Here is a 25,629-nt window from a genome sequence, read left to right on the forward strand (position 1 = left end):
CACCTCACAGCTCTGCAGCAGGTGAAACCGTCCTGGGCTAAGGCACACACGTGGTAATAGATAGCCTGGAGCCCGCACTCTCATAGGGGCGGAGAGTGTGGCTCTCTCCCTGAGAGTGGGCATTAAGAAAGGGAAGAGAAGGCAGGAAGGCCCAGAAATAGAGGGGGCATGTCTGGAAGTGGGAAGAAAAGAGGAGGGGGCGTGCCCCTCAAGGGAAAGAGGAACGCAGCAAGGGGAGGCTGATTTCCAAATTCACCCACCCTATAATGCTGCAGAGGTCCACCCTGACCCAGCACTTCCTGGGGCTGCCAGCTGCTGTCCAACAAAGTTTCCTCTGTGATGAATGCGAGGCTCCACACAAATATGTGACTGCAAATGCTAGAGGTTTGTCTCTGGAAGCATCTCAATCTCTTTTTACCCCACCTACAAGCACACACACACACACACACACACACACAGTCTCTGTTTACCCAAATCACTCTCATAAAAATCACCTGGCCGAAAATGCCACCTCCTCCATGAAGCCCTTTAGAATCTCCCTAGCCAGCAGGGTTCTTCTCTTGCTCCAAGATCCTGTGTCACCGTCTTGGACTTTCACTTGTGGGCCTCACAGACACACACACACACACACACACACACACACACACCATTAGCTTGTAAACTCTTTGCAAGCAAGAGCCATGTCTTACTTATCTCTGATTCCCCACAGCAGTCCCTGGCCCAAAGGGAGGCCCTCCAGAAATATCTGTTGCATTGGCGATTCTCCTAAATCAAAAGTCGCTGGGTGGAAAGGAGCTGTAGAGAGGGCGAAGAGACTTCGATTGGGTGCCCCCTATATGCAGGCCTCGGACAAAGCTCTGCAGATACAAAACAAAAAAGCACAGGTGCGCCCTCATGGAGCTCAGAGACACATACTGGAAAACTGACAAGTGTGTTGGGGTCAATGAAGAGAGACCGAAGGACCGCTCGCCCAACCTGGGGCAGGTTCTGCCCACAAGAACATGTTAGAGGAGTGACCTTAAAGCAGCACAGCCAGAGCTTATAGGAATCCTTGCTGCAGCAGGAGGAACGCGTTTCAGCAAGCCTAGCCCTCTGACCAGGCGTGGGGCCCACGGCATCCCAAGGGCGCCAGGCCTCTGCACTGGATGGAGGACAATGGCAGAAGAAACTCCAGACAGCATTCAGACTTCTCTGGGGCTTGATTAATTGCTTTAATTAGCCAGCCTGCCAGCCTGTAACCATTAAGGGAAGTGGCGTGGATGCTAATAACACAAGAATGGGACCCAAGATTAGGCCTAAGCGATGGCAGCCCTGCCCTCCAGGCGGCGGGACCCAGCCCTCGGAGCCAGAGAAGAGAAAAGTGCAGGGCGTGGGCCGAGCAGACCAGCGCTGATCAGCAGCGAGCTCCTACATTGTCAGCACCGGCTCCCAGGGCGGATGAAGCGCCTGCAAAACAAGTGCACGCCTGGAAAATCTCCAATGTGGATTTTAGTCTTGCCCCGGCGTTACCCAGTGTTTTAATTAACCTGGGCTTATTGTTCTAATTACTGGAGTTTTATGCCATGGGTTGCTGCTCGGGAGTGGTGACGATCAGTAAACACAATTACCCTGTTTATTTCCAGCCAAGCTTTGCCCTTAAATTTTTATTTAAAAAAAATAATAATTAGTAACATAAATCTTTAGTTTCTAGTTCACTGGGGCCAACAGACTAAGTAGGATGGAAGAAAACGTTTCTTAGAATATCAAGCTTTGGTCTTAATAATCTCCCGTCACTGATGTTTTAAGGGCTTTTCTTCATTTTGAGAAATATCAGGTGCACAAGCTGGGGATGCAAAGGCTGCAGTGATACATCACTGACTGAGAGAACACATAACAGGCTGTAGGCAGCAACAGCATTTTTAAAGGCATAATACAAAAACATTGTGTGAATGTTTTTGTGTGTTTGAGTGTTTGTGCTTAAAATACTTATAAAAGGATATATACTAACCTGTTAACACTTGGTAGTTATTCTCAGAGAATGGGATGGGACACATCAGGAAGGTGAGAGGGAAGATTTACTTTTATTCTGTATGTTTCAGTGGTGAAATTTGAATTTTACAGTTAAAACGTTTTTTATGAAAATCAGAAAATCACCACTCCTTGTATAAACCAAGGGCACAGGAGCCCAAAGGGCCCTGCGAGGGGAGTCCATGAATACAGGGTGGCTGTGGCTTTGCCAGCCCGTGGCCTCGGAGCACCCTCTTTGGTTGTGACAATGGCATCCTGTGGAGCCCAGACCTGCCTCCCTGCCTCCCTGGCCTCTGTTTTTGGACCCTGTTCTGACATCTTGCAGTCTCTTCTTAGCTGCTCTGTTCTTTTTCTTCAGACCCATGCTGTCTCCTGGCATGGCCTCCCTGATCCCCAGCCCGTTTCTGTCTTCATCTTTGGACTCCATCCTCGTGTCTACCTTGACTTGCTCAGTGTGAGCCTTTTCTAACCACCTGTGCCCCAGAGATTCTGCCTCCATCCATTTGTCATCCACCAGGCCAGCCGTCCACCACATGCCCTCCCAGGGCTCCTCCCTCTGGGGTCCCAATCCAGTCCAGTGTTTGACAATACATATTTTTGATTCAACATGACCCCTAACACAAGTTAATTATGTATTTCTAGGGTTCCACTAAAGAAAATTAACCTTTCCAGTGCAGAAGAGAAATTGATGAAGTTGAACTTGTTAATAAATAGTACTTCCATGGGGTACCTTCCTAAAAGGTTCTCAAGGGTGATTTTTATTTACTTGATTTTCACCTTATACCCCATATTAGAACCTAATCCCCACCTAAGATGTAATTCTAGAGAACTGTACTTAATGAGGTTCCCCTGAAATGGAAATATATTAAAACATCAAGTTGCAACAACAGGTGTTGGCAAGGATGTGGAGAGAAGGGAACCCTTGAGCACTGTTGGTGGGAATGCAGACTGGCTCAGCCACTGTGGAAAGCAGTATGGAGTTACTTCAAAAAATTAAAAATGGAGCTGCTTTATGACCCAGGGATTCTACTTCTGGGTTTATATCTGAGGAAACCCAAAACACTAGTTCGGAAGAATACATGCAGCCCTATGTTCATTGCAGCATTATTTACAATAGCTAAGATCTAGAAGCAGCCCAAGTGCCCGTCAGTAAATGAATGGATAAAAACGCTGTGGGACATTTACACCATGGAATACTACTTGGTCATAAAAAAGAAGGAAAGCTTAGCATTTGTGACAGCATTGATGAACCTAGAGGTTATTATTAAGTGAAATAAGTCATTCAGAGAAATATAAATGCTACTTGTTTTCACTTATATGTGGACTCTAAAGAACAATATACATGAACAAACAAAATAAAAACAGACTCACAGACACAGAGAACACACTGATGGTTGCCAGAGGGGAGGAGCGTTGGGGGACTGGGTGAAAAAGGTGAAGGGAGTAAGAAGTACAAATTGTAGTTACAAAATAGTCATGGGGATGTAAAGTACAGCATAGGGAATATAGTCAATAATATTGTAATAACTTGTATGGTGCCAGGGGGAACACTTTGTAAAGTCTGTGGTTGTCTAACTACTATGCTGTACTCCTGAAATGAATATAGAATAATATTGAATGTACACTCTAATTGAAAATAACATTGTTTCAAATGTCAGGCTGAATCAGTCTCCACCCCTCATCTGAAGAGCAGGTGATATGGGGTCCAGCAGTCCTCACTCATTCACCCGGAGTGTGTTCATTCATTCTTTGCAAAGCATGTCTTTCCCCTCGATGGGCAGGTGGCAGGCATGAAAGACGCCAAGCCGAAGGAGAAAAGGTTCTTGCTTTCAAAGAGTTGACGTCCAGCAGGAAAAGCTACCCCATGAACCAAGGTGGTAGTCAGAGTCACAGAGGTGAAGTCGGGCTGGGCTGTGTGCAAGGTACCGTGGAGGCACCAGCTAGCAGCAGATGCCAGCACCAGGGTAGGTACTAAAAGAGATGCTGCCCATTGTCTGGCAAAAGAATGAGAGAGAAAGTTGCAAGAGAATGGGAAGGAATCAACAGGGGAATCCGGAGACAGAGAGAGACTAGCCGGACAGCAATGGATGGCCTGACCGAAAAGGGGCTACTTGAACAGGCTTGAAGAACGAATGAGTTTGTGCGCCAAGCTGACCGGGAGGGTGAGGCAAAGGGTGCTTCAGGCAGAGGGAGAAGCATGGACAAAGTCTTTATGTTCTTGGACAAAGTCTTTATGTATTCTGCTCAGGTCAGGGGTTTAAGAGACCTAGAATTTAGAGTGCTGCTGGGGAGCGGTGCCTGAAGATAGCAGAGCCCTGGGGGTGACGGGCTCTGAACGCCCGGCCGAGGCATCTGCGCTGTATTTTGTAGACAGCTGAGACGCTCCCGAGAGGGTCAAGCAGGGAGAGACATACGGACGTCTGTATTTTAGAACCATCTCTGTGGTGCCAGGTGGAGGGTTAAGAAGTATGACACAGGAAGGCCTGGAAATGAATTCGCTCATGAGCTCAGAGGCCTCCAGGAAGTAAAACACCAGCTTATACTCTGGGAAAGGTAAGAGGAAGAAAACCGATCTAGTTTAGGAAGCACCTACTCTGTGCCACACTCCCAGCTGGCTGTCACACACCTGTCTGCTCACTCGGTGCCCACAGGGATGCCACGGGAGGGGAGGGCGCTGTGATGAGCTCCATATGCACAAAGGGCAAAATGAGGCTCTGAGGGGGTAAGTGGATTCACGAGGTCCCACGATTACAAAGTGATTGAGCCAGGATTTGAACCCGAGTCTGTTAGACGTCAAAGCCAGCGCTCCGCCGTGGTTTGTTACTGCCTTGGCTTCCTCAGTCAGGAGTCAGGATGCTAGGGACCAGATGGAAGGCACTGCAGGGGGGTCCCTATGAGACAGCGTTCCTCGCTTAGCTCTGTGCATAAAGGCTGACGTGCAAGGTCACAAATGCCTTAGGGATTTATGATCAATCCCTTTGGAAATGCGATGCCGAGGAAACGTTTCCTCCCCAAACAGTGGGACCGCGTGCTGGCTCCGATGGTGAGAATCCTTTCATCCAATCCTTCCTTCCTCTTGGCTTGTCTACCAGGAAGCCCCAAGCTCAGCGTTTCAACTCAACAGCCGTCAGCCAAAGTAATTACAACATAGGCTTTCCCAACCTTTTATAGCTTTTTGGAACTTCCTATTTAATTGTACCCATATACTTTGTTTTAAGACACCTCCAAGCTTTCCGATATGAAACTGGAGAATGCATGAACTTCACTACAAAATGTGTTTTCTACTTATCTGGTTCTTCTTTCCATCTTGACTCTGATCAAATCTCAGAATGATCGCTGCAGTGGGCAGGCCCGTGGTTCCTCCCTCCCTGGGTTCTGTTCCCAGCGTGCTCTCAGAGAGGACATCGCTGCTCACCGTGATGACTGCACGTTCTCTGTGTGAGCTTCATGCATTCGTTTCATCTTTAGTAGCCACTAGGTATCAGACACGGCATTGCTACACACCGCATCACGTCTAATCACGCTAACAGGCAAGGTAGTTACTAGTACCCCCATTATACAGGTGGGAAAGCTAAGGTTCAGGGCCCTTACATGACTTGCCCAGGGTTACACAGACAGTAAGGGGTGGAAATGAGATTTGAGTTGTGGCCTTTTTGATGCTGGAGCCTGTTTGCTTTTCTCTCTGCTGAAGGAGACCCAGTTTCCCTAGTCCCTTTGTGAGTTGGCTAGATTGTATGTTTCATGTGACCTCCCCACCTCTCTACCCGTTCAGCTCCCCCAGTTAATAAAAAGAAAAGAGAAAGCTCTGGTCCCAGCTATTCGCACAGGACTAAATATCTGGACTAGCTATTTTCCTGACCGAAAGTAAGTGCTTTCAGATCGTAAAAATAGACTCGTTCTTTCCCATTGTCTTTGTCCCTAAGAACATGGAATGGAGGCTGCATCAGACCCCCTGGCTGGTCTATCTTTGTTAAAAAAAAATTTTAAATCTCTTCCACTGAGCTCTTCTGCTTTCTATGAGACTGGTAATGAAACTCAATGTGCAGATCCTAACATCAAATCCATGTTATGTAATAAACCTCTGCCTCCCCAGCCCTCTCGGGAAGGACAGATCTCAGTGAGGCCGTTTCTGAACTGAAGTACAAGAAATTCTTCCGTATGGACGTGGGGTGCGGGGGTTGGGGGTGGAGGCAGAACTGGGGGTTCTCCTCTGGAATCCACATCTCAGAAAGTTCCAGGCTCTGGAAATGCTCAACCGAGAAGGAACTATGTCCTTGGGAAAGCCCAGCAGACTTGTACAATACCATTCAGAGTCCCCTCCGCATGGTCTGGGATGGAAGGAAAGAGAATGCTGAGGGCTGGCTGCTGGCTCCCGAATCGTCTCAGCAGCCTTGCAACAAGGCTTCAGCGAGGAAACGGGGGGCTGAGTGGTAGCATGGCCCGGGGTCATCCCAGATAGCAGAGAGTAGAGCCGCAGAGCCAAGCAGCATCTCCCGGCTTCCGACCCCATTGCTTTTTTTTCACTTGACATTGCCACCCGCGGGTAGCCACAAACGAAGCAAAACCCTGACTAATCCACAAAGAATAATGCGTCCTCTGTGAAAGAACTCCCTGCTGGAGGAGGTCACCCTGCCTCCTGCTTGTCCTCTTCTCACCAGCAACGCCTGTGTAGAGGCTCCTGGGTCACCATTGCATGTGACCTCTTAGGTTGGCCCTCTCCCTCTTAGCTATTCTAGCGACAAGTCTCCCTCTCCCTAGACCCAGCCCAGAAACAAATGGACTACTTCAAAGAGCCTCTGAAATGTGCAGGTGCGAGAGCGAAAGTAGGGGAGCGGAATGTCCTCTGAGAGCAGCTCAGAGAAGGGATTTCTTAATAGATGTCATGTAGGAGCCCCCATCCAGGTTTTCATGTGTCATGATAACTAGAAAGGTGTTTTTTAAAATCTCTGGACTTTGTGAAGAAAACACAGGGATTTGTTGAAAACGGCAAAGTCTGCACTCCTGTGATCAAAAAGATACACATTTACTAGATATAATTGTGCACAGTAAGCCATACAGTGGATTATGATACCAGATGATAGGACAAGGGATAAGCCTAGAGACTGAGGAGACGCTTTAACTGTGCTGGGGGAGGCTCGTGAGTCTGTCCCACCCCCCCCACAGGTGTGCAGGCTGCTCTTAGGACACACACCTCGGCTGAGGGTCGCTTTTCACCTTAGGTCCTTCACTGCCAAGGATGGAGAATCCTGAGCCTCTGGCCTTTCATTCTTCGCTGATTTTTTTCAAGTGATCTCCTTGGATATATTTACTTCTCTCCAGCAATCCTTGCCACCCTGCTCTTCTTGGTCTTGGAGCAGGTAGGTGGTTCTGCGGCACTCGATTTTGCCGATCTAAGTGTTCTCACCTGGGTCCTCTCCCATGCCCGCCACGTTGCTCCACAGGTAGGGCCCATGACATTTTCTCTCCTGTGCACGGGGAGGGCTCAGTATGCTCCATCTGGCAGAAAAGTCACTTCCTTTTTCTACCTTGGAGCCCATGAAGAAACAAGATTCCCCCATTAGGTAGAAACCTGGACACCATGAGGCTTGCTGTGTAACACCATCAAAAGCCCCGCTGACACCCGGCCAGTGTGGCTCAGCGGTTGAGCATCGACCTAGGATCCAGAAGATTGTGGTTCGATTCCCGGTCGGGGGAGTGTGGGAGGCAACCGATCAATGATGACTCTCTCATCATTGATGTTTCCATCTCTCTCCCTCTCCCTTCCTCTCTGAAATCAATAGGGATATATTTTAAAAAAAAAAATAGTTCCACTGACAACACACCTTAAGACGTTGCCATTTAAGAATGACTACTATCCAAAGCGACAATACACCAGGCCCTGGCTGAACAGGTTCCATATAGTACTGTCATTTGATTCAACTTTCACAAAAATCTGCAGTGTCGGTGCTATTAGCTCCACATGAAAGATAAGGAAACAGGTACATTACAGAGTTGATATTGATATTCAAACCCATCATCCCCTACTGCCCCTGTGTGACTGACAGCAGTCCTAAAGACCTCTGTGGGGTTCAAACATTATTCTGAAGGCCAAAGGGATCCCTGAAAGGTGTAGAGAAGACGAGTGGGGTGTTCTGATTTGGCAGAGCACGGGGAATGGATGAGAGGGCGTGGGAGTGGAGACCAGATGGAGACTGTCGAAGGATGCCAGGCGACAGGAGTCTTGAGAACATTACTGAGAGTGGCTATAGCGGGAGAAAGTTAAATAGGTTTGAGAAAATTATAGAGTTTGGGCCCACAAGACTTGGGGAGAGGCATAGGAGGAGGTCAAGCATGACATCTGGGTTTCTGACACGTGCAGTTGGCTGGATGGTGGAGCCAGCCGCTGAGGAGAGAAACTTAAGAGGAAGGTGTTTGGAAGAAAAAGATGAGGCACTGAAGGTTGGTCATGCTGAATTTTTCAGTGTCTGAAGATCACCCAATGGAGTGTACGAAATGAGTTGCAAACACAGGCCTGGAATTTCAGAAGCAACATTTGGCAGGTTAAGAAGTCATCGCTTCATCCATGAGTCGAAACCAGGAAAGTAAATAACTCTCCAAAGAAAGCATATAGAATACAAAGTGGGATGGAGAGGGAAGCCGAGGGATATAGCTGATGGCAGGCGAGCGTCTCCTCTCTGTTCAGATGAAAGCCTCACGCTCTCCTCCCAGTCCCTGGGCTACCTACCACCCGCTCCTACCTGCATCTCGGGGCTCTGTTAGAGTCGAGCTCCCCAAGCATCGCTGAGAATTTCTCTCTCCATCCCCGACACTCCTAGATTCTCTGCTTCTAGCATAGACATGATGAATCAGTCATTTCCTGCCGATGAGATAAATCTGTGTTCAGAAGAGAGTGAGGTGCCCTGCATTTTCCCATCCTGACTATTACCACCTCCTCCCACAAACACACACACAACACACCCAAGGAACAACCACGTATGAATGAGGGAGTATATTATCTAGCAGAAAAAAAACCACAGTCTTTGGAGTCGAACAGCCCTGGACTCAAAATCCCAGGTTTTATGTGGAAATTTGAGCAAGTTATTTCAAATCTCCAAGTGTCAGTTCCCAGATCTATGAGGTAGGTAATCCTCCCTGGAGACCCAGAAGCATGGTTGAAAAGATCAGGTGGGATACAGGGTAGTCAGGGCAGCACCTTGCACAGAGCAGTGTCTCCCAACTAAGGAAGTGCCACCTTCCTCCTCTTGCTCTCCCCAGGGTAGGATGGAGCCACAGCCATGCAGAGAGTCTGAGCTTCATACCACTCCTCCCAAGTCTTTTGAACCCTGAGAGGGCTCTAGTAGATCTGTGTTTACCTGTCTGCCTCTCTAGCTGGAGGCTGCAAAGTCAGGCTCCAAGATTTCCAAGAAAACTCACCCTTGGGCCAGATAAGTAAGTCTAAGAAAAAATGCAACCTCTCCTGGTTATATAAAAGAATTTAAAAAGTTTTCCTTGCAGCCTCAAGCAAACATCACTGAATTCAGCAGGTGTATATTCCAAGAGAAGACTCTGTCTCTTGGACCCTATTTGAGTGGTTTCCCCCTTCTAGAAAAACATAAAAAGAAAGAACAGCAATAGATACAAGGTAAGGATCAAACTCACTCAAGGCAGCGTCCAGCTTCTTCAAATGCATGTTTTACACAGGTTCTGAGCCCAAGGATGAAAGTCCTGGCTGCTCCCTCAGATCGGCACCGCAGTCCCTAGCCTCTGTCCTTTTTAATACACGTTAGTCCCCTAAGTTAAGGAGGTAGTGTTGGCGCTCAGGATTGCTCTGAAGACGAGACTGGGGCTTCTGTATCTAAGGATCATGATCAGCTCAGGTGTGTACAAGTTTTAAAGAAACACAAATCCTAGAGGTCATCTAGTCCAACTGTGTCATCTTAAAGATGAAAGAAAGACCTACTCCCTGAGGGGGAAGGTGAGTTTCCCAAAGTCATGGGGTAGGTCGGTGGCAGATCTGGGACATGAACCCAGAGTTCACCTGCCTTTGCTGAATATAAATGTCATTTGTTCCCATCACAGATTGGGCTGCAGAAAGACATCAAAGGGGTTCAGGGATGTCGTAGGGATCGAAACACCCAGGCTTCAATGGGCAGGCACCGAACAGCCGTATTACAATAACATCGAGTATTCATATTAATGGAATATAATACTCTCTCACTGCGTATTCTTCTATGACTCAATCTTAAAACCACATTTGACTGATGAAGGCATCATCTTACTTGACTCCATGGAGTGGACACAGTGATGGGATTCCAGCTACCAAATATCCTCCAGAGTTAGGGATGCTTCACTCAGTTTTTATTGAATGCCTGTTTATGTCGAGCATGGGCTCAATTTTGAGATTACCGTCAAGATGAAATGGGCTCTAAGATCTCACAGTCAGGTGGGAAAATAGATACAGGAGCACATGCTGGCATCATGAAATGATTTTGTGTCACGAAGGCGGTCGATATAGTAGGTGTTGAGTGTTGGACTTGGGGGGGGGGGGTGCTTCTGTGTGTGTGGTCAGAGGATGGGCAAAGGATGTCCCGAGGTGAACAGAAGAGGGAGGGTGACAGTGGTGTCAGTGGCAGTGGGGCTACTGGTAGAGGAAGAGTAGGAGGGAGATGAGGAATGCAGTTTGGGACAAGCCAGGTTCAAGCAGCCTGAGAGGCACCAAAGCTCCAGGGAAGAAGCTGTCGGGTGAACCGGCCCAGGCTCACGGCCGTGGGGTTCCCCCTCGGCCCGCACCTCAGCTCACAGCTCCTCTGTCCCGCCGTGTGCACCGTGCCCTTCAAAAGCGGATTGAAACATCGCATCCACTGGTGTCGCCTCTTTGTCTTTGAAAGGAGCCCCCTTGGCTCGTCTTTGACTATCATTTAGATGGAGTGGGCGGAGGTAAAAGATGTGTGTCTGCAGACAGTTCCCCGGGAGTTTCAAAAGTCAGCATCTGAGCGGGAAGCAGAGGAGGGGAGGGGGGAGAGAAAGAGGAGGGGGCAGAAGGAAGGGGGCGCGGGGCAGAGGGGGGCCCAAGGGAAGGTGCGAGGTGTCGCAGGAGAATCAGGAGGCGCGCAACGGGAGGGAGCCGCTTCGGTACCCTTATTCGCTCTATGGTGAGACTGCACCCCCAAGTCAGGGGAGCCTTTCAATATACAGAGTTGGTGGTACCCGAATGCCGAACTCCTCTACCGTCCACGTCGATTTGCCAAAGGACGGGAAGCTATCACCGAGTGGGCCACCAGTTCACTGAAGCTACCTATTCCATCTCTTTTTTTTTTTCTTTTCACTAAAAAAAGTGACTCTTTATCTAAATTATGTAGATGATTCATGATGATTTTGATATGTCGGTGGTACTGACTTTTACCAGAAACAAACCAGCTAAGCCAAGTTTTGGGGTGTTTTTTTTGGAATCCTATAGGTTAAACCTGTCAGTGGAATAAAATTGCTCCTTTGAGTTCCCCTATCTTCCTCCCTTCCTTTCTGTTTTCGTTCATTGATCATTCATTCAACAGCAACACGGATGCCAGCTGCTGGGCCAGGCTCCACCAGTGGGGTCTAGCTTATGACCCTGGCAGCTGGCTGGACTGATAGCAATCCCAGGAGAGGTGTTCAAGTAAGGCAACCCTGTGGGGTCTTGGAAATCCTAACAGGAGGAAATTCTGAGATCAAATCCAAATGACTTGGTTAATGTGAGAGAAGATGTGATCCTGTATGTAGCATGAACGTGCCCACTGTCTGGACCCTGGGCCTTGAACTTGAGAAAGGCTTTCTCCCTTGGAGGAGGCAAAGGAACCGTGCGTGGTTGTTAAGACTTGAGTAAACACCATCTCACTGAAAGAAAGCATCAATTTAGAGGTCTTTTCAATAATTAAGCTGAAAGCCACTGAGTCATTCCTTCCCTAGTTAGCTTGGTTCTCTATCCCAGGCAAGAAATCCCTCTTATTAAAGCCAAAGTCTGTTTGCTTCAATGAGATCCCCGGTTTTGTTGGCCTCTTGAACATTTTAAGGGGTGTTTCCACCAGCCTTGATACCTGTCTGACTTCCACTCCATCACTTTGACACCTGATCAGTTGTTACCACGTCTTCATTAAGGAGCCTCAGGTTGACTCCTCCTTCCCTGCATCTCTCACGTGCATCTCTTCATTATTTCTTTCCATGGAAATGCTTCTTCCCACTCCCACCACCACCCTCGCGCTCAGGCCTCATCAAGTCAAGGAGAGAAGACTTCAATCGTCTCCCCGTCTCCCCTTCCTCCCACCTATAATACATTCTACTACCTGTCGAGAAAATAACTTTCTAAAAGTTTTATATTACTTGTATTTCCCTGCTCCGATTTCCTGCAAATGAAACAAAAAATAAAATAAAATCATCTTCATTACCCAAATCATAAAGTACACACACACACACACTTCAATGTGGCCTCAAGCCACCTTTGTGCCTTATCTTTGTCCACTCACCTGCACGTACAGAGGATTTTCACTTCTCTGACTCTGTTCACAAACCTGAGCTACCAAATATAGATGAATGGAACCCTTAAATAGACTTGATTTTCCCAATATTTGGAGAGTATTGCCTTCTCATCATATCTCTGTTATAGAAACCATAGTCAAGTGGGAGGAAGGCATGCTTAAGGGGAGTCCCACAGCAGGCTGTGTGACCTTGGATGAGTCACTGACTCTCTTTGGGCCTGTTTTCTTGTCTATAAACTGGACCAAGGAACCTGGACCAGCTGATTGCTAAGGAGCTTCCAGCTCTCAACTGAAGAGCGATCCACCCTAAGGCCTCCCTCGGCTGCCCTTCCCAAGGTGACTCTCCTTGATAACAGTAGTCACACCCTGGTTTGGAGAATGAGAGTAACTGGACTCAGTGTATAAAACATCTGGAGCAGCATCTGTGTTAGAAGCATATGAACTGAAGCTGGCAGATCCATAAATCGCTCTTCTGTTCAGGCATCTATTTCAGAAGGTCATGATACAAACTAGAATGCCTGCCTCTGTCCAGCAAAAGTGTTGGCATTTTATGTGGGCACCAGATGTCCCTAGAACTTACAAGCCACACCAGGAAACATGAATTTGGAAGCAGGTTTGTGTGCTGACAGCTCTACCCAAGCATCCGCCTTCAGACAAAAAGTCTGAATGAAAGGACAATTCCTAGAGTTATACAAGATGTGTAAGATATTCATACCCTCAACGTCTTTCTTCTGCATCATCACACTTGACCTTCACAAGAACCAAATGAGGAAAGAGAGCAATCAGCAAATGTTGCTGAGGTCGCCTGCGTGCCAGGCCCTGCTGAACGTGTGCGGGATACACCGGTGGGCAAACTCCAGATCCCTTCCTTCACGGAGCTCACGCCCCAGCAGAGGAGAATCCGTTCACTACGACGACCAGAAAAGTCTTACAGTGTGAACAACCGCTGCGCCGTCATGGGGTGCGGGCACCAGCGGAAGCTCAAAGGTTAATGATCGCAACCATCATTTATTATTCAACGCATATTTACCCAGCGCTTACTGTATGCCGAGCTCTGTGCTCAGTGCTTACAGCGTTATTTTATTTAATCTCCACGCTAACCCTGCAAGGCAGATATTATTATCTCCATTTTTCAAACGAGAGAATTAAGACTCAGCGAGTGGAAGGAGCTTCCCCAGTTTCCCGTCGCCGGCTTGCACTGGAGCAAATGGAGAGGCGGGTGCTCCGGCTCGCAGGCCCAGGGGAGCGCGCCACGGAGTGGATGGTGGAACAGGGTCTCAGCAGCGAGCGTGCAAGGTCCCCAAGCGAAGGGAACCGTTTCAAAGTCATGCACTGCAAAAAAGCAAAAACCCAACAGGTGGTGTAGATTTAAGCTGGAAAAGCAAGAGGCTTAGATCACCAGGGCTAAGGGTTTGGGGGTAGGAAGTAGTGTGAGAGGCTGGTGAGGCAGATGGAGCCAAGGTAAGGGAGTTTTATGAGCTAGGCTTTTCCAAAACTTTCTGGAATTTTTTTTTCAAGAACAAATAGATATCTATTTGTTCACAGCTCACTGGGGCCTAAATGAATGAGACTAAAAATAAAATAAAATAATAAAATAAAATAAAATAAAATAAAAAATAAAAAAATAAATGAATGAGACTGTGGCCCTGAGCAGCTCCTGGGGCTCCTGCTACCCCAAGCTTGCCCCGTTGCTCCCAGAGCTGTGAGCACTCCCTGCAGCCACTGTGGGACACAGCACACAGGCTGTAAGCTCCACAGGAAGCAGTGGGAGCCAATGAAGGATTTTAAGCAGAGGAAGGACCCAGTAGGAAGGGCAGAGTGGGGAAAGGATTGGACAGGGAGGGAATCAAAGGCCAGGGGTCCAGTTAAGAGCTCTACACACCAGGGTAAGCTGTAAGCCATAGACCAGGAAGGCCCAGCCAAGGTGACAGTGACACAGACAAGGGGCTTGAGGATGATTTAGGAGACAGATTTCACAGCCTTTGGTGCTGGATGGAGCGTGGTGGGGTGAGGGCTTAGTTGAGGATAATTCCAAGATTTCTAGGTAAAAAAAAAAAGAGAGACTTCAGATTTATAACTGAAATGTCTCTTCTTCTGGGTAAAATCCCAGTCCCAAATTTAGAAGGATATGTTGTCAGTATTTCACAGAGCAGTAGGGACATTGCATGTTCCTCTGTATCAGTCAATGAGTGAGTGTGCAAAAGAGGGACACACACACACACACACACACACACACACACATGCACACAAAGGAAAAACCCTCCAAGGGAGGTTCGCATTCAGGACCCAAATGATGAGCTCCTGCAACATCCCTCTGTAAGTTGGAAGTCAGCCATCTCCTACTGCACAAGGCCTCCGAGTCCTAGGGAACAGAACCCTAAAATGCGTCTGACGGAGACACGAACGTTAGAACTGTTTTCTCAGTTAAAATCCCATTTTTCCTTTCTCGTGTCTTCCTGCAGGGGAAACACTGTGGCAAAAATAGGTCTGTTGTTGCTTTTAGTTGAAGAAACTAGAAAAGCGATAGAAACATTTAAACACCACAAAACTGCCTTTTATGGAACAACTAACTTCCCACAACATAAACCCAGCCGGCAGCCAGGTAACCAGTGGGGAACATGAGTCCTGTCCCCAATCGCTGTTTGTCCGTCAAACAAAATGACAACAAGGGAAACTTAGGTTCACGATGGTGGCTGGGACAGTGGGCCAATGCGAGAGTCAAAGCTTCGCTCTTCACACTCTCCCCCAACGAAGTACATTTTCCTGAATAGCCAGTGCTTCCAGGATTTATGGATTCCTTTAAGCACCAGCTTTTTTGCTTTTTTAATGGAACCATTTGGCTAAAACACCTTCTGAAATATATCCCATCCTTTCCTATATTCTTATGCAAATTATACAGAACAAAATGTAATCTTGGTGACTCAAGGCCATCATTGTCAGTTCTGACTATTATTTTGGACTCAGAGACTTCAGGACTTTTTTTTCATGTGTAGTGTTTGCCCATCATGAAATCACATCATTTTTTCAGTTCTTTTCTGTTTTTACAGTGGTTTTTCTCTTCTCCTTTGTTGTGGGGCTTTGGCTGTCTGTTCTGTCTATTGCTACTCTTGATTCTTAAGCCTACTTGTTACTTTTCATAACATGCATCATTTCTATTCTGCTGAGAGCCAGAGAAACAAATAGCCCAGCATGTTATCAAGATCGTACATAGAGTAAGAGTACGCAGGCTCCGGGAAAAGGCAGGGGCTCACTCATGCTTACACTCTGCAATGGTATCTTTAGTGTCTGGAATCAAGTAACGGGGGCCAGGGAGAGAGGATTTGGCATCAGCAGAACCCGAATTTGACCTTCAGTAATCCCCTTGCTATCTCTCAGCCTCAGATGCCTCCCTGGCACAAATAGAAAGCACGGCATTTACTTCATTAGGTTTACGGTGGAGATTAAACGAGATAATGCGTGCAAAGTTCCCAGCATGCCCACCCCATGACTATCCTCAATTAATTAATGCTATTGTTATTATTGTTGTTATTATGGATTTTGTGACACGCATTGTGACTGCTCAAATGGTGTTTTTCTTTATCTCCATGCGCTGCCTCTAAACCGGAAAGAAGCGTATTATGGATGCCAAGACCAGGGGGGATTCCAGCTGAAGATGGAGAGAGTGCTCAGGTCCTTCTTGCTGTTGAGGTCCAGCCAGGGTCAAGTGCACCAAACCAGTCTTCCAGTCAAGAATTTAATCCCAAGTCAGAGCAAGGTTTCCAGGCAGAGACTGGGAACAGAGCATAGAGATGCAGCGAGCAGAAAAGACACAAGGAAAACAGCACCTCAGAGGCAAATAACAATTTCCTCTTATTGGGGACAGTTTAGCCTCTGAGTCAGTTTTCATTACAGGTCACTATTGGTTCCAGAGCATCAGTCTCGTGAGGCCTTGCTGAGGAATTGAGGGATTGAGACAAAGGTGGGGATCCTGATGGAGCCTGGTAATTCAGGCGGAGGGGGACCCAGGAGGCAGAAGCCAAGAGGAGCATGGCTCCGAGTGGGCACGGTTCAGGGTGACTGTAACCAGCCATATCAGGGTGACATCTGTGGCTCGTGTTCATTGGTTGGTAGGCTGTGTTGGAGGGAGGATGGTGAGGTTGGCCACAGGTGATACGGCTTCATAGAGACAGAATACCTTCTGCTTCCACTGTGCCTGCTTCCCGAGCCTGGCTTAACTATTTGTCAGTAACCCCTGCCTCTCCTGCTGCCCCTCTGCCCATGGTTCATGGACAAAGAGAGTGGTCAGGCCTGTGTGCCTTGGAACGCAGATCTCTTTACTCGGTGTTATTTTATATATAACTCAACACACTGGCGTCCTAGTTCTTCTTTTAAAATGACATCAGTTTCCAATGACACAGTATCACCGTCACCATCATTGGCTTGGCCATTCCCCTGGTGTTGGGCATGTGAATGGCATTTAATATGTTTCTTTCTCTCTCTCTCTCTTTTCCCTCTATCCATGAAAAGCCTCACTGCAAATACCTTTGTAATTTTGCTTTGCTTTTGGGTTATTTCCTTGGGGAACCTACAAGGGCGTGGGATTGCAAGGTCAAAGGGTATGAAGTGCTTCATGCTCTTATTACACATGAAGCTTATGAACTTGCCTTTATAACTCCAAGCGCTTTCAGAAAACTGTTTCGAATCTAATGTTGTGAGTTAGTGCTGTAGGCTGCTGAGAAATATTGGATGAGTCAACTTAAGCACTGTTGAGCTAAACAAGTATTGATTAGAGAGGAGAAAGCAAGACTGAAGTCAGGAATGAGGGAGGGAGGGAGACAGGGAAGGAGACAGGGAGGGAGGGAGGGAGGGAGGAGGGAGGGAGGAGGGAGGGTAGGTAGATAGGCTGGAAACCTGTGGTTTGTAAGGGTAGGTTCCCACTCTGTGGCCATGTGATGGTGCTCAGTGTGTAGGTGACTTGGATGTTGAGAGAGGAAATATTTTGTGTGGCCCTCTCTAGCTTGCTTGGCCCAGCCTGCCACTTGTCCCATGGGTGCTCCTCTGTACCTCTTCCCCACCCCGGGGGTGTGTATTTTTAGCTCTGCCAGCTCTGCCGTGATGGCATCACACTGCAGCCGGGAAGAGCAGAGCTCCAGACGCGCAGTGGATACTGAGAGTCTAGCTTCCGTTTTCACCTCCGTCATCTCCCCAGGGCTTTTGCAGAACTCTCAGTTCTGCTGCCACCCACTTTGTCTTTGCTCCTTCTGAACTCCCTGTCTCTTGCCTTTCTAATAAGTTCCAGCACATTGGAGGCAGACCCGGGTCGGAATCCTGGCTCTTAATACCGTGCGACATACCCTGTGTGGCCCCAGGTGAGAAACTTCACCTCTCTGGGCCTCAGTTTCTTCATTTGGACAAAGAGGCTTAACTCAGGGCCTGACATCTAGCTCAGTGAACGGCGGCATTATGTGATCGTGGCTGTTATTGTGGTTTAAGCTGTGCTTTAACCCACAACAGAGAGAATAACACTGGGAAGATAAAGTTTCTAGGTCCCCGTATGTAAAATGGGGCAAGATTACTCGCCTGGGCGGGTTGTCATGAAGGATCACTACAGGCGCAGGTAATGGGACATGGGAGGTGCCTGGTTGGTACTCTGTGTTATTGTCCTCTCTCCTCCCGTCTTTCCCTCCCCTCCCTTCCTTTCCCTTCCCTCTCCTTCTTCCTCCTCCCCTGTCCTTCCTGTCCTCTGTCTGGATCATCACACCACCAAAAGGATGCAGTGGCCCCCTCCTTCCTGCTCCTTATGTGGGTGGACAGGCAAGATAAACTGGGAGCAGAGAGGCCCACGGCAGCAGTTTGGCCAGGTCGTTTATAAGGGAGAGAGTAAACAAACCTCCAGCGGCTGCGACACGAGAGCTGTGGCTAAGAGGAAAAGCAGCCCGGATGGAGGCGTCTGACCAGCGCCCCTGAATCTCCCAGTCACCGCAGAGGGCCTGTCTGCCGAACAGATTCAGGGCTGGGCGGTTAATGCTCCCCAAAGCAGAGGTGAGAGCCAGGGCAAGACTAAGTCATGACTGAAAACAGTTAAGGGGACAGTCAAGGAACTGTGGATAAAAATGCCAGACTGTACCTACAGTTGTATATTTCCCTAAATCCTATTTTAACCGGATGCCTTTTCGTGCTGTGAGTGGATGGTAGGTGCTGGAGAAAGCTACTGTGCTTAACTCTTTTAATGAGAGTTTTGTCATGTGTATGGGAGAGGAAATTGGGTAGGAAAGTGTGCAAAGCTCCATTTCTATGCCAGGTTAACTTTATAGCCCAGGTTACAACCAAGGCCCAGTTATTCAAGCGTAGGCCCAGAATAAGTCAGTGATCGGCACAGCTGTGCTAGGGGAGGGGGGCAGATCATTGAGGTGGCCTGAACGTAGAGAGTAAATGTTGCAGGTCAACAAGATACCACTGGGGATACAGAAACCCACATCAGGAAGAGGAGGTGATGTGGATGTCATGGACAGAGAGGGTCAAGGCATCCTCAAGCGGGGCTATGCTGGCATGGCTTTGGTCTTAGATCTTGGCTCAAAGGTTGACCCTCCTGGGGAAGCCACCTAGTCCTCCATGGGCTGGAGTGAAATAATGAAAACGAATGGAGAAATTCTGAGGAAACCAGAGAACATGGATGGTGACAGGTCTCAGACTGATGGAGGGGAGCGCCCGCCTTTGGACCCTCTCAATATGCTGTGCTCATGTTTGGCATAACATTTATCATGTATTATTAAAGTTATCTATTTTTATACCGAGGTCCCTCACTGGATAGTAAGCTAAGTCAGGGACCACATCTGAGTAGATGATGCATTCCCAGTGCCAAGGGCAATGCCTGACATATTCTAGGTGCTCAATAAATATCCCCTAGTCATTACTGTCAGCTAATATCAACCAACTTAATTAAATACCTGGGTTTTATTAAATACCTATGCCAAAATACCTGGGTTTTAATCCAGCCATTAGACATGCTACATATCCAATCTCTGTCTCAGTTTCCTCCTGCGTAGAAGAGCTTTAATAGTAGTACATATCTCATGGGTTGTTGTGAGGATTAAATGAGTTAATGGATGTTAATTGAGCACAGTGCCAGATACGTAGTTAGTGCTCAATCAATGTCAGTTATCAAATATCATTATCATTACCATCATCACTATCACCATCATCACCATCAACATCATCACCATCATCATCACTGTCATCATCACCACCATCATCATCAGGACCATCATCATCATCACCATCAACATTATCACCATCATCACCATCACTATTATCATTATCACCACCATCACCATCGCCATCAACACCATCATCATCACCACCATCATCATCATCATCATCAGTACCATCATCATCATCACCATCACCACCATCATCACCATCACCATCATTACTGTCACCATCATCACTACTATCATCATCAGCAGCATCATCAGATCAACTTTCCACTGACCAGGGGCAAGTCACTAACCTGTGTGCATCAATTTCCTCTTCTAAGCTCAATTACATGCTCATTAAGATCACTTTGGGCACTGGTACCTTCTGGTTCTCATTGTGGCATGTTTTACGCTCTCTATATATTAGTTACAGAAGCTCTTGAATCCCAACCTGGCTTTCTTTGCCAACCAATGCCTGTTTGGACTACCTTCCCAAACCAACAAGAGCTGTGTGCTCAGAGTGCTCAGTAGCATGTGTGTTATAATTAGCCTAAGGAAAATATGACCAGAAAATTAAATCCTGTGCAAATACATCATGTAATACTCTCCAGAGGCAAAGAGGAGATATCTTTGCATTACCTGCTGTTGGAGATTTCCCATGAGAGCTTCCTTCCATCAGCATATCTAGCAAAGAGTTAACAACAAATCTGATAATAAAATGCCAAGCTCTGTGTACCACCTTGTCATAGTGCACACTGTCCTTTTTGGATGGGAGAGCAGGACATAGTGAAATGAGAAGTTGAGAAAAATAACAGAAGTTGGGATGAGGTGCCAGAGGAAGGCAACCATAAAATAACAGAAAATACAGGGCAGAAGGTGTGAAGAATAGAGCTACAATTACTCTAGCAAATGGCATTCACGGAATGCAACCATTTGTGTAAGAAAAGGGACATATGGTGGCTACACACACGTATGTATTCATAAAGTATCACTATTAGACTATACAACAAATTCATAGCAGTAAGTGCCCCTAGGGAGGGAAATTTAGTAAAATTTACTGGATTATTTCCTCTTGTGTCCTTTTTGAACCATGTGAATACATTACTGATTACAAAATGGACTTTCAAAAAGTTATTTCATTGGGTGAGCTGAGAATGAACCAGAAGTTGGAATCCCGATTCTAGTTCTGTGTTTATCGGTATCAGTCTGTGTGATTTAGAGTAAGCTTCTCCCCTCTCTGGACCTGGGCTGACCTGGGCTTCCTCCCCTGAGATTGAAGGGGTTAAATTAGATCTCACATCCAGCTCCCGTCTCTCAGGATTTGCCATTCATCAAAGATCATGGTTCTTCAACCCAGCGCCCTCAGCTCTGGGGAGCATGAGCCTACCTGCCCTCTACTCCAGACCCGGTCCTTGCAGCCCCTGATCTTTTATGTGGTGCTCCTGGGCTCCTGTTTGATCTCTTACTCCTGGGATTTAGTGCTGGTGGAGGGTGGGCAACTGAGGGCTCGAACTCAAGAAAAATGGGGTTGACTGAAAGGGGAAAAAAGTATCTGACGAGTCTAGGAGAGAGCCCAGAAGAGAAAACTAAGAGAGGCCAAATGTGATACAAGAAAGCCACAAAGTGAGAGGAAAAGCAATGGAGGAGCTGAAACATGTGACAAGGTGGGATGGAACAGCAGCTCCAGTGCCAACCTCATGGGGGATGGGTGGCAAAAATGAGTGTGCAAGGAGCTAAACCCACGGTGGAGAAGTCCTCCTTGCTCTCTTTCCCCAGAACAGGAATCCCCTCCATGATGACTAGGCTTCTGCTCTGGACCTGTGACACCGCAGCCACTTCTATGGCCCCTGAGGCCACTGGTAGCACAGGCAAGAAGGTGCCGGAGAGGACAGCTAGGCTTCAGGCAGAGGTTGGGGAGAGGAGAAGGGGAAGGGAAAGAAGAGAGAGGAAGGCAGAGTGACAGAAAGCCAAGCGCAGTACAGAGACAGAAAAAGAAAGAAAGAGACAGGAGGGAAATCGAGATGATGAGGTTCACAGGCAGCCCCCTAGATGACTACCTGCCCCATCATATCGACGACCTTAAATATTAAAAGTAGTGTTGACTCATCCCCATGAGCAGCAGAGTCCTAAAAGAAAGGGCACAAGGCATTCTAAGCAGGGACACCAAGAGCCCATTGTTGAAGTCCCCTCTCCCCACCCACCACCTCCACTAAACCCCAGCGGTAAGAGGACAGATAAGAGCCCACGGCCTTCAGAAGTAAGACCAGGAGCTGCAAGGACCAGGTCCAGAGTAACAGGCTTGGAGGGCTTATCCTGCCCAGGGCTGGACGGTCACTTTTTAAGGACGTTGACATCTCAGATCCCACCCCAAGAGCAGAACATACAGGAGAAACAGTTGAAGGGACTGGTGACATTTAGCCCGGATTTTAAAAGACTGCCGTATTAGATAGACCACAAGAGCCCCTTTCAGCCTTGAAGGAGTCTGATTCCATAAAGTATTCTGAAGGGTTCTCATGTGAGAGAAAGATCAGCCTCATTTTGTGTGGCTCCCGATGGATACATTAGGAGAAATTACAGAAAGTCACAAGGAGACAGACTCCAATTTGGTGAAAGGAAGAAGCTTTAAACACCGCCAGGTGTTCCCAGAAACGGTGCTGGGCGGTCACTGAGTGGGGGTGGGGAGGGGTTTCCCCACAGGGTGAGGTGCTACCTCAGATACTTTCCAATGCCAGACCCCTGAGTAGTAGCCCTTGGGGTAAAAAGGAGCATCAGGGGCTCCACTGAAGCCTGATCAAGCCAACAAAAGTGTCAGCTCCTAAAATTAGACTATAAAGACAGAAAATTGCATTGACTTAAATGGACCTCTTTCTCTCAACAAACTCATTTCATGGGAGAAAGAGCTTATTATTAATGGTGGTGGTCACACGGCAGACTGGGGACTGGCTGGCCACAGGCCCTTCTGCCGCTGCACACAAACACCACACAGAATGCCAGGATGCCAGGTGTGGAGCGACAGATGTTTCAGAAATAAACACCAAAAGGGAAATGTCCTTAAAAGCTTATTGTTGGGAAATCACGACGCTCAAGTCTAATTTCTTGGTGGACAGGTTATGTGGGTCAGCTCGCGCACTGCCCTCCCTGTGAATTTGTTTTTCTGGCCAAGAGAGTCTGCCAGGCTGGGAAAGCTCATTCACAGGAGCTGTATGTCCATGTAGCTCGAGAGCAGAGATGGGATGGGGTAGGGTTCGAGGGCGCAGGGGATGGAGCCAGACCGCCTGGGTTCAAAGACTACTCTCCTGCTTAGGAGCTGTGTGGCTTAGGGAGAGTAGCTCAACCTCTCTCTGGTGTGGATTCCTCCTCTTTGAAGTAGAGAAAACAATGATCTACCCAAAGGATTATTTTGAGGATTAAACATTTACAACACTCATGACACTTATTTGTAGTGTAAGTCACTTAGAACAGGACCTAGTGCTTAGGAAGTACTACATTTCTTATTATATTATTATTGTTACTATTGTTATCTTTTTTTTTTAATCCTCACCTGAGGGTATGTTTTTTATTGATTTTAGAGAGAGAGGAAGGGGGGGAGAGAGAAACATTGATGTGAGAGAGAAACACTGATAGATTGCCTCCCCTCCGTGCCCCAACCAGGGATCAAACCCGAAACCTAGGTATGTGCCCTGACCGGGAATCGGACCCACAACCTTTTGGTGCATGGGACTACATTCCAACCAACTGAGCCACCCGGCCAGGACTATCATAATGCTTTAGAAAGAAGCATGATGAAGAGGGAAAATCTTGGACTTTGGAAGAGTTAGAGCTGAGCTCAATTCCTGTTTTCCAAGCCCTTGGTTCAACAACTGTAAAAAGGGGGGTGGGGGAACCCTCCCCTGCAGAGTTGGAGTGAGAAATAAAATAAAATATATTTCTGTCTTGGTTCAGTGCCTGGCATATAGAAATATTCAAGCAATCTTAGCTCCTTCACCTTCTTCCTTCATCACTGTGCCAGGGCACTGTGCTAAGAGGTGGGGGCATAAATATGAATGAGAGGTATTCCCTGTCCTCAAAGGGCTCACATCCAGAAGAAAGGCCTGGACACAAGCAATGATGAAGGGCAACAAGGGCTATGATAGGGATGTCAGTCTAACTACCTAGCAGGCAGTGCTTGAGCTGGGATTTGAAGAAAGAGTTGAGCTTCACCGAGCTGGTCAAAGTATTGGTCAGGGAGGAGGTGGGGATATTTCAGGCTGTGTAGGGAACACACTGCATACATGTGACATAAAGACAGCCATTGGTCATGCTTGGGGTCACTATCCACCTCTGAGTCCACCTCCACATTCCTGTGTCAAGACCCCTGGAGGCCATGCAGGGTACCCCCCCTTCTCCCTCTGGAGAAGCAACCACCTGAGAATTAACAGGAAAACCCATGGCAGAGAAGACGCCTGGGCAACCAAAAGCAGTGTGTGTACATATCAAGGGGGAAATTTCCAAGAAAGAAAAGGCCTATGATAGCTGAACAAATCTGAAACATGCAACGTCCTGAAGGTTTCTGGAAGACAGAACTTAGTGCCACCTGGAGCTATGATGCGGGAACACATCCCATGCTGCCCTGGCTGTTCTTCAGTAACTGCACTGAGCTCACAAGGTGGCCCCACCTTGGCTGGGATACCTGTCGCTCTGGCAGCCCCCAGGACGGCTGGAACCAGGCTGGGAGCACTGGTGTATGAGCTGTTGTTAGAGGTCCCATAAAACTGGCAGACTCAGAACCACCTGCCCCCTAAAGCCAGCAACGGACATGTTCAAGGAATGGAATCCAAAGCAGAATTTCAGCGAAGCCCAACTTCAATAGCTTGTGCCCCAGGTGAATGAGAAGGGCCTCCGGGTGTGTGTCATATACATGTGTGTCGTGCTTATGTGTGGTTCTCTGTGTATATATATATATGTATGGGGGTGAGTGGGGATGTGTAGGGCTCGGGTGGATCTTCTCCAGAGACCAGATGCAGGGAGTCGCCATGCTGACAGGATGCCCTCCAGGTCTGTGGGGAGGGAAGGCCCACCCAGCACCTCTCCCACACCTGCTGCTCAGTTAACAGGTCTGCCCAGGGTGCCCTCCCGCCCTAAGGACCCCTTCCTACTGTCTCTACTCCCACCTGCCCCCCAATCAAAATCTACTCCCCTGAAAAATGTCTGGAAAATGTCCTTTATCCCATGAAATAAAGGGGCAGGAAGTGTTACCTGTCCCCATGAGGCCTCAGTGAGTCAAGTGTTTGGGAAGTAGGGGTAGAGACCTACTGTGCACCTCACACATCCATTGGTACCTACCACCCACTAAGTGCACACATACGCACACACATAGAACACACACACCATCAGACACTCTCTCCTACACACAGCAAGCGCACACAAGCTCACATTCCTGAGGTACACGGAAAAGCCTGTTCTCACACACACGCGCACATCCCATCCGCTCCCAGAACAGGACACCCCACTCACGCACTTGTTCAAATGCCCACGCTACCCAGGGGTTCACCGTCTCCCCGGCCCGCCTCACGCAGGCAGAGGGCTCTCACACTTATCTGCACAGCGCCCCAAGGAAACACCGTGTTTCCACGCCGCCCCTCTCCCACCGGCGCGCACACCCCGGCACATCTGGCCGCGCGTCCCTGCCCGGCGCGCTCCGCCGAGAGGCTTCCCGCTCGGTGTGCAGCGGCCACAGTGGCCGGGAATTAAAATGCAGCGAGGAGGAGCCGGGCGCGTCAGCAGCGCGTCTCCAGGAGCGCACAGCGCCCGCCGCCGCCCCGCCCGCGCAGAGCCGCGGGGCCAGCGAGCTGAGGAGCAGGTGCCGAAGCCCAGCCGCGCCGTCGCCGCGCGGCCGCTGCCCAAGTTCGCCCGAGGCCCGGAGGCGGCCGGGCAGCCGGGGGAGGAGCGCAGCCGGCGCCGCTGCCGCCGCGGGCTCGCAG

General features: G+C 48.3%; 1 protein-coding gene across 1 annotated transcript in view; it reads left to right on the forward strand.

The window, feature by feature from the left end:
- ASIC2 (acid sensing ion channel subunit 2) overlaps positions 1-25,629 on the forward strand; it is a gene marked incomplete at its 5' end in the record, with an annotated part of 830,294 nt that overhangs the window by 595,748 nt on the left and 208,917 nt on the right. The gene's annotated exons all lie outside the window — the stretch shown is intronic.

This window comes from Miniopterus schreibersii, assembly GCF_964146895.1.
Source record: "Miniopterus schreibersii genome assembly, chromosome: 16".
NCBI lineage: Eukaryota > Metazoa > Chordata > Mammalia > Chiroptera > Miniopteridae > Miniopterus > Miniopterus schreibersii.